The sequence below is a fragment of the Taudactylus pleione genome, unplaced genomic scaffold, assembly GCF_031769625.1.
Source record: "Taudactylus pleione unplaced genomic scaffold, aTauple2 ptg000206l, whole genome shotgun sequence".
Lineage (NCBI taxonomy): Eukaryota > Metazoa > Chordata > Amphibia > Anura > Myobatrachidae > Taudactylus > Taudactylus pleione.
In genome coordinates, this window is record NW_028284608.1 from 6,161,610 (window position 1) to 6,177,531 (window position 15,922).

At 46.3% G+C, this 15,922-nt stretch overlaps 1 pseudogene; it reads left to right on the plus strand.

The window, feature by feature from the left end:
• Positions 1-2,348: 2,348 nt before the first annotated feature.
• Positions 2,349-12,041, plus strand: LOC148517890 (uncharacterized; annotated as a pseudogene).
• Positions 12,042-15,922: the final 3,881 nt, after the last annotated feature.

Genomic DNA, 15,922 nt, shown 5'->3' on the forward strand with positions numbered 1-15,922 from the left:
TTGCACCAGCCCTAATAAAAATTCATCCCCATGTGGCAACAATCAGGACACATGAGCAATACTTATAATATCGGCCAACTACGTGAGCATCAGCATTACGTACGGTTAGCGTGCGACTCAGATCAGGCCCTTAAGGTCACACACACACCTATGAGTCGTTTTGACACACCTTTAAATGGCTGCAGCAAAGGACTGTTGGCTCTTAATTTCTAAATAAAATTATTCATTATGTACAGAAAAACAGAAGGCAAAAAGGAGACAAAAAAAGATATGAATAATACATTTGAAGAGCTGACTAGGAACATATGACTAATATATAAACAAAGTACAAAAAAAAAGATTAGTAGTCAAAAAGTAAAAATAAAAATTCCATTGTTAAAAATATAAAAAGGGCGGCTGTACACGTGTAATCTCCTACGTCAGGTTCATAGACGGCTGATACCATTATTCTACCGGTATAAAAAAGTATTCAAACATTTTAGTGGACTAATAAAGAACAATAATTAAAAGCCTTTCAGCTATTATTGAAGCATAACTGTAATGGAGGCCAACGGGAGAAAACAGTTGTCTAGGCAACCTGCCTATCTGACCTTTGTAGTCATTTGCAGTATTGTAATGGGACATGGACGACCATCCTAAGTGGTAGTGTGAAAAATGAAAATGCCTGGAGGAAGAGTATTACAAAATTATAACTAAACAGCAAAACAAGGACTCTGCGATGGAGAAATTAAAGTTGATTTTCTTCTGTGTATAATGCTTTTATTTTAAGTCATAGGAGAACATTGGTCTACCTAGTACCTAGTGGAGGTTTCGCCATGCAACCTTTAAAAGATCCTCTGCTTTGGATAGAACTGAAAGTTACCCTGGTAAAAAATCTGACAGGAAAGATTACAGAGACCAGGGTCGGGAAAGCATGGACCTCAGGAAGCATGTATGCAGATAACATGGCCTGGAGGGAACATTTGAAGTGCTGACTAGGAACATCGTAATAACTGTACAAAAGGTAAATTCAAAACTGAGAAACACCCAAGGAAGGGTGATAGTTTTCTTTCTGTTGATGTTGTATTTATTTTGTCAGTTTACTCAAAGCAATGATAACATTACAATTGCTGAGTGTATGTTTTCTTTGTTCCATGTCGCTAGTTACATACTGTACCTAGGGGAGATTATACACTATGAATATCATGTATTTGTGTGACTTGAAAATGATACAAGGCGAAGGGGAATTTTATTCCTTGTCTGCTAAATTATGTTTTTCTTGATTAAGAATAAAATGTATTATGCAGTAAATGCATTGGCTATAGAGACACAAGTATTGTGTGGAGATTGTATGTTCTCCAGGTCTTTGCATGGCTTTGCTCAAGTTCCCTTCCACACTTCAGAAACATGCTGGCACGGTAGATTAATTGGCTTTTGTCAAATTAGATCCTTAGGGATCTATGTACTAATCCTTGAATAGAGATAAAGTGGAGAGAGATAAAGTACTAATCAACCTGCTCTTAAATGTCAGGCTGCCAAAAAAAAATTAAAATTCAAAATGTCTCTCAAAGAGACATCCTTCTTTTACCTGGTGCTGGCAGCACTCGTGGCCCGCGGGACTTAGCAGCCACCGCGATCCCTGTCATTCTGCGCACTACACTATATGCCAGCCAAGGTCCTTGCGCTAGTGGTGAAAAACAACAGCGTCATTGAAGTCCTGGCACATGTGCAGTGCACTGCAAAGTAGGCAGCCAGCGTGGCGCTCACTCACGGCTCTCTGGTCCCCAGCTCTAGCAGTTTTTCCCTTCAGAGTCAGTAGCGGATCCTCTCACTCCCAGGAGATTAGCGTTAGGCACTAAACGGGGAGGGTTAGGTTTAGGCATGAAGGAAGGGGACTTAGGTTCAGGAACTAACAGGTAGGGTTAGGGTGCGGGGTGGGAAGGGTTAGGCTACCAGAAGGGAGGGTTAGGGTTAGGAAGGGGGGTAAGTATACTTACCCGACCCCTGTCGATATACCAACCATCGGGATGCCGCTGTTGGTATTCTGACAGGAGGCATCCTGACAGCCAGCATATCATTATTATTATTATTACTACCAGTTATTTATATAGGGCACACATATTATACTGATTCCCTAAAGAAGGCGGAAGGCAGCATTAGGTGTAAGTACCTGGGGCCTGATTCAGGGCTGTACGCCAGTGCTTCTGTACCTGTGGATGTGTGAAATGTCCTAATGCAACAGCGGCCGGGACTTGTACCGAGACGCCCACCAGAGCCATTGCAGCTTTCCGCAAATGCGTACACATACACAACATCGGACGCAGATTAGGCAAACATCGACTCCCAGAGTCAGTCTACGGTCACTCGGAATGATCGCCGTAACTGAGACGCTGGAGCCATGGTAACTGCGTAGGGGATCACAGACGCAGGATGTGACATACCCCCGAAACAGTCGAGATACGCCTGTGTTTTTATCTGACGCTCCCCATTGCCACCCCCAAAAAGCTCCCTGCCTGTCAATCACACTGCGATTAAAGACTGGCAGCAAGCGCAAAACAACTCGGACTCATGCGCAGTGGCAAAAAAAATAGTGAAAACATTGGCATAGCGTACACCTCTGAATAAGGCCCCATGACAGCACAGGCAGGTATTCTGCTAGTAACGGATTATAACAACTTTATTCCAGCAACATGACGAGCCCGCATGGGAGCAAGGGCATTGTTGAGTAACTTTGCCTAGGGCGCCTAGAAACCTTGCACCAGCCCTGTATGGGCAAAACCTGTAAGTAAATATACCCTTAAGTCTCTCAGACCGCTACTTGTCTTTCCCCATGGGTTGGCATTAGATGGGAATCATTGCAGGTGCCACAGCCCCAATCTTCTCCCAAGGCAGGGGAGTAGAGCCGCCCCTAACCAATTTGATGCCCTAAGCAAGACTTTGGCTGGTGCCCCCTAGCACCTCCACTAGTTCCACCTCTGAAACAGCACCCCTCTCCCAGCACAGCACCCATCTCCACAGATCACAGCAGCAGCCAGCAACACCTGTCCCCCCTCACCCATAGCAATCATCCACAGAGCTGTAACTAGACATTTTAGTGCCCTGTACCAGCAAGAGCATTGGCGCCCCCACCCCCCATATTTTAAATAGGGACAGCACGCGCCAGAGGCATGGCCCCACAATACAGCCCCCAATTCAAATTACGCCACAGTACTGCAACCATATGCACATTACATCACAGGATAGTGTCCCTTATTCATGTTACTTCACACAGTAGTGCCCCTTTACCTCACACATGTTATGCCTCACAGTAGTGCCTCCTATTCACGTTACATCACACAGTAGTGTCTGTTATTCACATTACACCACACTGTATTGCTCCTTATTCACATTACACCACACTGTATTGCTCTTTATTCACATTACACCACACTGTATTGCTCCTTATACACATTACACCACACTGTATTGCTCTTTATTCACATTACACCACACAGTATTGCTCCTTATACACATTACACCACACTGTATTGCTCTTTATTCACATTACACCACACCGTATTGTTCTTTATTCACATTACACCACACAGTAGTGCCCTTTATACACGTTACGCCACACAGTAGTGTCTGTTATTCACATTACACCACACTGTATTGCTCCTTATTCACATTACACCACACTGTATTGCTCTTTATTCACATTACACCACACTGTATTGTTCTTTATTCACATTACACCACACTGTATTGTTCTTTATTCACATTACACCACACAGTAGTGCCCTTTCTACACGTTACGCCACACAGTAGTGTGCCCCATATACACATAATGCCACACAGTAATGCCCCTTACACACTATGCCACACATTAGTAATGCCCCTTACAAATTATGCCACACATTTAGTAATGCCCTTATACACATAATACCACACAGTAATGTCCCTTATATATTATGCCACACATTATTACACCCCAATCTCCCTGCACAGCACTCACCTAGCCAATGAAACTGTGACCTCGTCACCTTAGCTAGTTTGGACTCTGCTCCCCGTTCCAGCTGCTGCCGCTGTATGAGCTGCCGCCCGATCGCAGCTGAGCTGAACGGTCCGATCATGGTACGGCAGCCAGAGCAGAGCCGCCGGCGCTGTTCCCCTGTCCTGGTCCCGCCGCTGCCCACTGTCAAGCTGAGCCGGCCATAGGCTTTGAAAGCATGCCCTTAGGCAGTGCCCTAGGCATTTACCTGGTTTGCCTATGCCTAGGGCCGGCTCTGCAGAGAAGCACAGGAGCACAGGAGCCCCGTCCCTGCTCCAAAGCTCTAAGAGGTCTCCCCAAAGACGTGAAAAACTGTCTCCTTTATAGGCAAGTTCCACTCCCCATGTTTCCTTGGTCACACCCTCTATTCACGATCCTGTGATTTGGCTATACCACTTTTCGCTGCATAACCCTCACAGGGCCTAAGGCATGCAGTATCTGCAATAGGCAGCAATAACTAACACTAATCAGCTCCCAACTGTGATTTTTCAAACACAGCCTGTGAGATGGCAGTTAGGAGCTGATTGGCTGGTACCTTATCACTTTTCACTCTGTCTCCTAACACTGCTTAGTAAATAGACCCCTGAGAGGGATGTTACAGTTATAATTATTAATTCTTATAACTAGTTTCGGAAACCAGATGAAATCAGTGAAATCAATTCAGAATTGAATAAAATAAGCATCTGAAGACTTAACCACAGTAATCTTGTATCAAGTTTGTTGCTTTAGGTGAGTACAGGCATATTTTTTCCTTGAGAATAAAAAAGCTCTGATAATAACAGTAATCTTTAGATGTGCGCATATATTTAAATGCCATTTCAGTCCCATGACACCTTTTGCTCTAGGGTTCCCATCTTTTCTGGGAAAAAAAATATATGCCTTCTATTATGTTATGTTTCTCACAAAGTAATAACACTGGCAGAGAGTCTCACTTTTATTGTTTCAGCTGGTAAAATACCATTTAGGCAGTAGCTATAGTTTTTCTGCTCTGGTTGAATTATAACACAACATTGCTAAAATATCAGGAGAGTCATCAGCTCTGTTTCCCAGCTACAACCTATGTCAGGTGATATCGTTTTGCTGTATGTAATGTAAACTGGTCTGATTCTGCCACAAAAAATTGCTCTGAAGATTAAAAAGAAAATAAAAAGAAAAATTGATGTTAGCCATTGATCATGTCAGCTCGTGTGTTCAGTCATTGGGAAACACAGAGAGGCTGAGATCAATATGATCAATCTGCCCCTTTATGAACAGATCTGTCTGCTCATGTGTGGCCAAACTGGTTAGCTTACTGAGCCAAATGACCCAAATGCAACACGTGAGCGTGAGAAGTGAACTACACTATGTAGACCAGGGATGGGGAACCTCTGGCCATGCGGCCCACAAAAGGATTTCATCCGACCCCGGCCAGCTGTGGCACTCTCCCCCTCAGCCGCTCTCTCTCCCCCTCAGCCGCGCTCTTTCCCTCAGCCACGCTGGCTTACATTACCTGCTCACAGTCCACTGCTGTCACGACCAGGGTATTTCTTCCCTGGAGCCTACCAGTGCGGACGCTGTAGTGTGGCCCTTCCGGCGGGGGAGCTGGTACTTGGAGACTGGCGCTGGGTGCGCGCGTGGGTCTGATGTCTGTGAGTCCTGCTGGCAGGAGTAAGGCTATTAGCATCACCATGCTGCAGGTGTCTGAGTGTGGCCATCTTGCCTCAGGTCATGTGACATAGTGGGCCTATCCTGATGCATCAGGTGATCTCTCCCAACCACTCAAGCTCTGCCGCTGGGTACTTAAGGGGGTTTAGCGCTCCCTGTAGTTGACCATGCAACACATTTCACAGCTTGCTGTGAGAGAGTTCCCTGTGCTCCGAAGCCTTGTTCCTGCCTCAGTGCTACCCCTGCCTCCTGTCAGCGAATCAGCTACCACAGATCTCCCAGCACCGCTCTGACCAGTCCCACAGCCTCCAGTCCAGTCTCCCACAGAGTACCTACTCATGTGTTCTGAACCTGTCATTAACTCCTCGTTCAGCCATTCATCAAGGATATCTCATTCAAGCCATTCTACAGGATATCAGGATATCTCATTCAGCCATTTTTGCATCATTTATGGATTTCACTTTAGACATCTCTGCCACTTTCCTGGACATTGACTTTGTTCTCTTCCACTATAGTGACCTGTCATCCACATTCCCCGGTTCTAAGATTATTTACATTGGGACTCTAGTTACTATCTGTATATTTTCATGTCCACTAATATCCATATAAAACAACCAACTTTCCAATTTAAATCTGTTCCTGCTTCCACTTCTGTTTCCACCCCGGGTCCACAAAAATCCCAGTCAGTAACAATTGCCTGCTGACCCGGCTTCCACGAATTGCGTTCTGCTGTGGAATGCAACACGGAAGCGTTCATCTGCTCTGGCTAACGGGCACTTCCAGATGCTGTTAGCCAAGAGAGATGGACAACTAGGGAGCCATTCACAGGGCTGGCTGCTGATTACTCCCTCACCCTGCCTCTGACAGCCTGCTGCTGTTCAGGGGAGAGAGGAGGACTAAGCATCAACACCTGCAGGAAGTTAAAAGCACTTGGATCCAGGGGCTGTGGGCAGACTGCATAGTCTCCATAGGGCTGTACAACTGCAAGACTTTGGCTGATGTACTCACCCTGCCTAGTAAGTGTCCTAATAGATTCGCTCCCTCCCCAGTACTATTTTATATAAATAACTGCAAGCTCACTAGCCCAGTCTGTCACATCTTTGCAGCTGTATCCTATGGTAGGAGCTATATGTAATCTCCATTATCTGTCCTGTCTAAAGTAGGGATGAGCGGGTTCGGTTCCCTGAGAACTGAACCCACCTGAACTTCGGGGATCCGGGGCGATCTGAGGCGCCCCTCGGATCTCTCCTCCTGCCCTGATCCCTAATCGAGGCAAAACCTCGAGATCCAAGTTTTGCCTCGAGCGGCCATTATTAAAAATGCATGATTGGCTGACAGAGCCGCCTGTCACGGCTCTCAGCCAATTAGCGTTATGGTGCTCATTTGCATGTAGCACAGACCTGGGAGATCCATGCTACATGCATCTGTGTGATTGACACATAGCACGGATGGGTCAGTGAGACCCGTCCGTGCTGCTGTGTATTTCAATGACACAGATGCACGCATGGACCAGGAGATCCGTGCTACTTGCATCTGTGTCATTGACACAGAACACTGACGGGTCCATGAGACCAGCCTGTGCTGCCACTGTAAAAAAAAAAAAAACCTGTTAAAAAGAAGGAAAAAATTGTGTGACCCCCCCCCCAAAAAAGAGCAACCAGCCCCAGGCATTAGTGACCCAGTGATGGGTGTGCTTAAATACAGGGGATAAACGACGTAGGGGTCCCCCGTACTTAAGCACAACCAGCACCGGGCTAGTCAGAACCAGTCCTGGTTGCCAAAATATGGGGGACAAATGACGTAGGGGTCCCCCTTATTTTGTGCAACCAGCACTGGGCTCTGATCCGGTCCTGGTTCTGGAAATACAGGGGAAAAAATGAGTAAGGTTCCCCTGTATCTTCCAGAATCAGCACCAAACTTTTTCTAGTAGGGGGCTGATGCCACAGCCAGGGGAGCCTTTTCACCGGGTCCCCCAGCCGCAGCATCAGCCCTGACCACTAGTCAGCCCAAGCCGGGGATCCCTGGAGAGCCCCCCAATAAAGGGGTCCCCCTCTCCAGGGCACCCCAGGCCCAGGCCGATAGCCCGGGGCTATCCCCGCCACCCCTGGTGGCGGTGGGTGGCGGGTTGATTGTGTGGTGCAAATAAATAATAACAAACATTGTCTTTACAAGTAGAACTGCAGGTCCCAGCAAGCCTGCCCCGGATGCTGGCACTTGGAGAACCACAAGTACCAGCATGCAGGGCATTAAGGGCCCACTAGTACCTGTAGTTCACCTGTAAACAAGTGTTTAAAAAAACACAGGACACACACTGTGACAGTATAAGCTTATTAAACATACATGCACTCACACATGTACACACACACACACACACACACACACACACACACACACACGCACACACACACATGTACACATACTCACCTATGTATCCCTGTAGCTATCGTCCACTTCTTTGGTAAAGTATCCATAGGGGACCTGTGAAAAAAACTATACTCACCATCTCCTATGCGAAGTTCTGTCCTCTTCGTTCCAAAGTAGGCATCCCACGGACTTGGCAAAACCCCCCCCCGAAGATCGAGATCCACGTACTTAATAGAACGGTACTTCCCAGATTAGAGCGTAGCATCGGGATTTCACCATGGAAACCCCGCCGCTAAGCGTTCATTGGCTGAGAGAGGTCATCCCCCGTCTCTCAGCCAATGAACGGCTCCCTCCATTGTAGTCAATGGAGAGCCGCAGGGTTATTAAAGTTTACCCTGCGTTTCCCACCATTGACTTTGTTTGACCACTTGTGTTGCTTGGCATAGTCATCCAGCTACCTCGGTGCAACGTTTTGGCCTAAAAACAATATTGTGAGGTGTGAGCTGTTCAGAATACACTGGAAATGAGTGGAAATGAATGTTATTGAGGTTATTAATAGCGTAGGAACAAAAAAAGGCCCATTTTATGTGATTTTAGTTGTTTTTTTGATTTTTTTAAGAAAAAATCCAGATCCAAAACCAAAACCCGAAAATAAAACATGGAGGTGAGGTTTTGGCAAAACCAATCCAGATCCAAAACCAGGGGAGATCCAGGTCCAAAATCATAACACTGGGGTCGGCGCACATCTCTAGTCTAAAGTCATAACTTGTGTCAGCATCTTAAATAAAAATTAACATTTTTCAAGTTATAAGTAAATTATTATTTTTTTTTATCATGTGAAGCCTTATGTATATTATGTTTTTTCCTGTGGGGGCCAATGTGCTTTATTTTATTCTTGTCATTTCCACTGTGTAAGTTTGTATGGCCCTTAAAGACAGAGTGATTGAATAAGAGCGGAGTGGGTTAAACTTCGAGTCTGGGGGCTGGCTTAGGTAACACCATGTGACTTAGTTTGTCCTTTTAGAATAGGTGTGTGTTTTGACTTTGAATGTGAGGCTGTGTGGGCTGAGACAAAGGGCCTCATTCAGAGGCGGTCGTTAGATGCAAGCGGTCGCTCTGAATCAGGGCGGCCGCTTGCATCCTGAACGGCCGCCTCCTTGTTGATCGTTAAGCTGTGGGTTAACACCCACAGCTCTAACGACCGACATGGGTGATGGTCGCGATGGTCAAGACCATCGCGACCATTGAGGCTTACGACCAGACCCTAGGGTAGGGTCTGGGCTCTCGTAAGCCCCAGGGAGCTTTCTGCTCTGTTTGAGCAGGAAGTTCCCCACTGACATCAGCAATGATGTCAGTGGGGCTGCCCCCAAACGGCAAGTGTTCCGACTGGAATGCCTCCGTTTGGCCGGGCATGCCCCCACCACGCCCAGCAAACGGGGCGAGCTGTCACTCAACATCGACAGCTCTCCCCATCTGCTACGAGACCCCTAGCCTGTGGGGCATCATCGAGTCGGTTGTGAGCGCTCAGCTCTCACAACAGACTCTGAATGAGCTCTAAAGTCTCTTTTGTTCCTGTCTTCCGACAGAGATAAGTGCTGTGCTGTGCATTATTGTGCTATATATTTGAGTGTTATTGCCTTTTCCTCCCTGCATTTAATTTTCCATTTCTTTTTCAATTTCTATTCTCCCTCACTGTTTCTTCTGCTCCCGTTTTTATCTAAATTCCTTTTCTTTCTTTTCCCTCTCCTCCTGTGCCATCTCTTTACCCGCATCTAGCTATCTTCCTCTGGCTCCATGTCCCAACCCGCGCCGCTCAAAAAAACCCCTGCGCCGTTACCTAGATGTTTTCATCACCTCTGTTTGTGTTGCGGCGGAGCCCATCCCGTGTCCAATTGTTCCCGACTGGCTGGACAGCAGTCTTCCAAACCACCAGGGAATACCGGGGCTAAGTAAGGCATTGTCCCCAGTGCGTTGGATGCTATGACCAAATGGTTGGGTTGGTATCCAAACCTTGAGGACGCGCGGTTTTTGTATTCCGGTTTCATTTTTGGTTTTCAGTTGCCTATTAGGGGTGAGGTTAGTGTTGGCCCCCCGAAGAATCTGCGGTCAGCGCGAGAGTTGCCTGATGTCCTAAAAGCCAAAATTCAGAAGGAGGTGAGCCTTGGGCGAATGGCAGGCCCATTTGAACAACCTCCACTGGAGGATTTGATCCTTTCTCCAGTGGGAGTTGTTCCCAAGAAGTCTCTTGGTAAATTTAGGCACATTCAGCATCTGTCATACCCATCAGGGTCATCGGTGAATGATGCTATACCTCCGGAATTTTGTTCGGTGGTGTATCGGTCATTTGACGAGGCTTTGGAGATGGTTAGGTCATATGGCCCCGGTGCTCTCATGGCTAAGATAGATGTGGAATTGGCTTTTCGTCTACTTCCCCTGCATCCTCACTCCTTCAGGTACGTGGGGTTTTGCATTGGGGGCAGATATCTCATAGACAAGTGCTTGCCTATGTGATGCTCTGTTTCCTGTGCCTTTTTCGAAAGATTCAGCACCTTTCTTCATTGGTGTGTGGAGACTTCTTGCGGGGGTCACGCGATAGCTCACTTTCTCGTTGATTTTCTGTGCGGGGGTCCTGCTGTTTCGGACCGTTGTGTGTTTCTTTTGTTTTCTTTGCAAGCTCTGTTTTTCCATTTTGAGGTATCAGTTGCCGATGAGAAGACCGAGGATCCTCTCGCTTGCCTATCGTTTTTGTGTATCGAGATTGACACCCTGGCAGGGTTTTGCAGGCTTCCTCAGGACAAGGTGGTGAAATTGCGCAACGCGATTGCTACATGTTTGGCTGCTAGTAGGCGCAATCAATGTTAGGTCTATTGAATTTTGCCTGTAGGGTTTTCCCGATGGGCGGAGTTTTCTGTCGGAAGCTGGAGCGGTCCACGGCTGGGGCGTCCAGGCCGCACCATATGGTTCGCCTGTCCTCTGAAATCAAGAGGGATCTGTATGTTTGGGCATCTTTTCTTGACAAATTTAATGGTGTGCTGATTTGGATGGCTCCAGCTGTTGACAGCTTTCAGCTGCAGCTTTTCACCGATGCATTGGATTCAGCTGGTTTTGGTTGCTACCTTGCCGTGTCCTGGTGTTCGGCACCTTGGCCTGAGGAATGGGTGCGTTTCTATTGCTATTGCTCCTCAAACTCTTTCCAATCATGGTTGCATTGGAAGTGTGGGGTGAGCGTTTGCATGATCGCAGCACAGTGCTCATGTGTGATAACCTTGGCGTGGTGCATGCGATTAATCAGCAGCGTGCTAAATCATTGCTAGTGTTGCGAGTTTTGGCACAGATAGTCTTAACTTGCTTGCACTGCGATATTTCATTTAGGATGTGGCATATTCCTGGGGCAGAGAATGAAATTGCTGATGCGTTATCTCGGTTTCAGTGGCCTAGGTTTCGATCTTTGGCCCCTGGGGCTAATGCTACTGTTGTGCTTTGCCCCTCTTATGTTTGGCAGGTCATCAAGCCGGCATGGAGGGCTTAGCACAGCGGTCTCTTGCCCCGGGTACTCAGAGTTTACCGCCATGCTTGGGAAGAGTGGGAAGAGTATTCCCGTCGCCACAGACATGGAGGTAAGAGCAGGCATCAGTTGATGCTTTATTTTATTTGGAATCTCTATGTGTCTGGCAGATCCAGAGCTGTGAATTCACGTTATTTGGCAGGTATTTCAATTTTCTTTAAGTTAAAAAGCCTTCCAGACCTGACAAAGAGCTTTCTGATTCAGAAGGCCTTGAAAGGTTGGGCTTGTTCGGCTCCGGTTGCACCCGACAAGAGACATCCTATCGATATTTCCCTCCTTCCATTACTCTTCGCGGACATGGCAGATTCGGTTTTTGAAGTTGATTTTTTTAAACTAGCTTTTTTCTATGGCCTTTCATGGGGCTTTCCAGATTTCGGAGTAGGTGGCGGCCTCCAAACGAACCGATTCTGCGCTTCTTTGGTCCGATGTTCTGGTGGGGGAGAGGTCGTTGCTTTGTAGGCTTAATCGCTCCAAAACTCCCCCCCGGGAGCCCTAAACCCAACCCTCCACGCCCGCAGCTGTCCGCAGCGGTGCCCAGCATCACTTCGATCGGGATGCTTGTCGCCAGTCTCCCGGCATCTGTCATTCAACCCTCGTCGGGATAAAGCAGTCGGGAAGCCGGCTGTCGGGCTTAAGTCCGCCGGCTTCCTGATTGCATACCTTTGCCCCATTGCCCTGGCCAAGCGTTATCTTCAGGTCAGGCCTGCTACTGCGGGCTCTTGGCTTCTGCATGTAGATGGCTCTCCATTAACCAAATACCAGTTCGAATGGGTTTTGAAGTGCTGTGTCTCTCATGTCGGCCTCTCCCCACAGGATTTCGGTACGCATTCATTTCGTATCGGGGCAGCAACTTCCGCTGCTTCAGTGGGATTTTCTGTATCCGAAATGAAGGCTTTAGGTCGTTGGAAATCCTCCAGTTATAAACGCTACATTCGGCCTCTGCATTGATTGCATTTCACATTTAATAATGTTATGTTTATTTGTTTGTTATGTTACTTGTTTGTTTACCTTCAACGTATGGTCTTGTGTGTCTTGTTTGTCCTGTCTACCCGACTCGGGGATTAGCTACTTGCCACTGTGGCAGCGGAAGTCTGGAGGCATTTGGCCTTTTATTTTGCTTGAACTGACGGAAATAATTCGGCTTATTGGCATCACTAATTACAATTCAGATGTCCCTCAGCAGGTTTTTCCTCCGGCCGAGTTATCCGTGTTTCCCTGCTTTCCCCCCTCCCCCCCACTCCCTTTTACCCTCTTTTTGTCTTTATGTTTGCTTCGAATTGGCACTGAAGCTTGTCTAAAATTCTTCCTGGCAGCTGGTTACACCAATATTTTTCTTTTTGGCAGATCCTCCGCTAATTAATTATACTTGCAAATTCACTTAATTTTGCCTTCTTTTTCTCCCCCTTCAGGTGTTAAGCTTGACTCTCTCAAAGTATGAATTGGTGGCCACTCATATGTTTTCTGGGCTGCTAAATTCATGGATGCTTGTGGTGCTCCTTCCTTTCCTTGCTCTGATTGTATGCGGTGGATCGGTGTGAGAGGGATGTTGTGGCAGACTTTGTGTCCTAAACTTTTAGAATCTGCAAAACATTTTTGGACTCCCCAAGGTTTTACTGATTCATTTAGATGGAAACGATCTTGGTAAAATGACTAGGTTGGAGTTGAGGAGCTCCATGGCTGGCGATATTGCTAGGATTTTATCAGCATGGCCTTCTTGCAAGATTGTATGGTCATGTATTGTGCCTCGGCTGGTCTGGCGTGGTGTGCAGAATGGTAGGGCGATTGATGAAGCCAGAAAGAAGGTGAATACAGCAGTCGCAAAGCATGTGTTAGCCTCTGGTGGTGGTGCCGTTGTGCATGACAGGATACGTTTCCGGCATGCATAACTGTATAGGAGAGATGGCGTTCATTTGACTGAGGAGGGTGTTTTTATTTTTGTTGAGGATCTGTCCCAGGTTATTTCTTCAGTGTTTTAGTATTGGTATGGTGGCGGTGCGTTGGTTCTGTAACCAGACCTTCGCGTTGGCGGGAAAGAACGGCAGGTCGCCACTTAGGGTGCAAATCTCTTTCAGTTTGTAGTATTATAGTCTTTGGGTGCGCTCACCCTGTTTGACTTGTTAAGTTCGCTGGATCACCCTGCCGAGGATAGCGTCTTTTTGTTGACATTTGTTTAGTTACCGGTTGATCTGCACCTTAGGCAGTGTCCGCTTGGTATGCATGTCTGTGTGCTGCATGTCTGGAGTAAGCTGTATGTTGCCGTCCTTTCTTTGCCACCGTATCTTCAGTCAGTTTAGATTAATTTAATACTCATTAGATCATTTTAACAAATTGCTAACTAATTATTCTGCCAAATCTCATGTCTCTGAGTCTTTATATAATCTAATTTATTAAGAAGGTGTTTATCGCATGGTGTTACACAGGACACCCCTCTGATGATTGAACGTTTATGATTTTATAAAAATCAAAATGGCCCTTGGCAAAAAGAAGTTTCCCCACCCCTGATGTAGACAAAAGTGATTGGACACTGATAGCAAATAAATCAACAAGATTTTATTGACGTCAGTACATTGTAGGTCCACCATGTACAGTGATTACTGCAGACACCCTTCTTTGCAAACTGTCCACAAGTTCCTGGACAACAGCAGACAGTATATTTTGCCATTCCGCATTAAGTGCAGTGACCAACTGTGACACTGAAGGTCGAGTCAGACTAGAATTTGCTGGTCGCTCCAATTTGTCCCAGAGGGGTTAAGATCTGGACTCTGAGATTGCAAATCCATCCGGGTTACCGAATCTTCTGTAGACCAGTCCAGCGGCACCCTGGAAACATGACAGTTGGCATTGTCCTCCTGATAAAAACATTTGTTGTTTCTGTAGAACTGCAAGTGCATGGGGCTCCCTACAAAGTCTCCCTGTTGAAACCACCCTATTAGTGGCCATTTGGAACTCGTGAGCATGGGTATGCATGGTATGCATGTCGCTTGCATGGGGGTGTCCAATCACTTATGTCTATATAGTGTATGAGGGACAACCTTGTTAGTACAGTATGTTTGCAGGGGGCTTAGCAGTCAAGACATTAAGGCACTTTAAGCAGTGGAATAATTTGGCAGTAAGCTCTCATTAGCAAAAGTCGGGTATTTCATGGCTGTAAATTACAGTTCTTAACTTTGGACCACCATGTTCTTCTTCATGACCAGGATCCCAGATAATAGACTATATTGGCTGATAAAGAACCAAACCCTTAAAACTCTTTTGTGGAAAAATCTTCAGGTTGTGTGACCCCTTTAAAAATTGTGGGGCCCAAGTGATATCCATATTGTGGTACCATTATACCAATAGCCCACACATATTTCCCATAGTGTTTCCACACATCCCACCTCCCAAAGTTCTGTTTTTACCCTTTTTCCCAACTTTTCCATGTTATCAGAATATTTTATCTCCTCCGTCTCTCCAGTTCTCTCTCTTTTCTCATCACTGGTTTTCTCTCCTCTATCTCTCCAATTCTCTCTTTCTCTACTCCTATTGTCTCTTTCGCTCTGTGATTCTCTCTCCCTATTGGCAGATGCCTACAAGTTGGTAGGAGCATAGCAGATGTGAACAAGGAGGTTATTCCATATGTTGATTCCAAACCAGATTAGGTTTTATTGAAGATAACAAGATTGAGGTGATAGAAGATAAACAGCAGTCAATATGATAATAATCCCTCTTGGGCTGAGTACTGTACAGCAGTACAGCACTATGATGCTCTAATAACACAGGGACAGGCTTGAGCACATGCAGACCCTTTTATAGAGCAAAGTAAACAAGTATTGGACATGCAGTCTTAATTGCACTGACCTTTATATCTGGTGACTTAAACATGTGAAGAGTCATGCACAATAGACATGTTGTGGCTGATTAGTCATGCACAGTCAATAACACAGACATGTGATGTTGTTGAGTCAGACACAGTTAAGAAACAGCTTGTAGCATTTAACCATTTAACTACATGTCAACACTTCCCACTCTTCAGTTCTCTTTCCTCTACTCCCTTCTCCTACACTCTCTACCCCTCTCCTCCACAAGTGTTATCTTCCTCCTGTTTTCTCTCCTCTTCCCCTATCAAGTTCACAAGCTCACTCTCCCTTTTCCTCTACATCCCCTGAAAATGTACAATCCTCCACCCTCCATTCTCTCACTCCAAAACCATTAATTCTTACATTTATATAGCAAGCACATATCTGTTGGCATACTCTCCAAATACATATACCATATAATACCACTTACCAGCTTGTAATACCCGGGCCCAGTGACAGGGGGTACAAACCATCCCTGGCCCCAAGAGCCTCAATGAGAGGGGC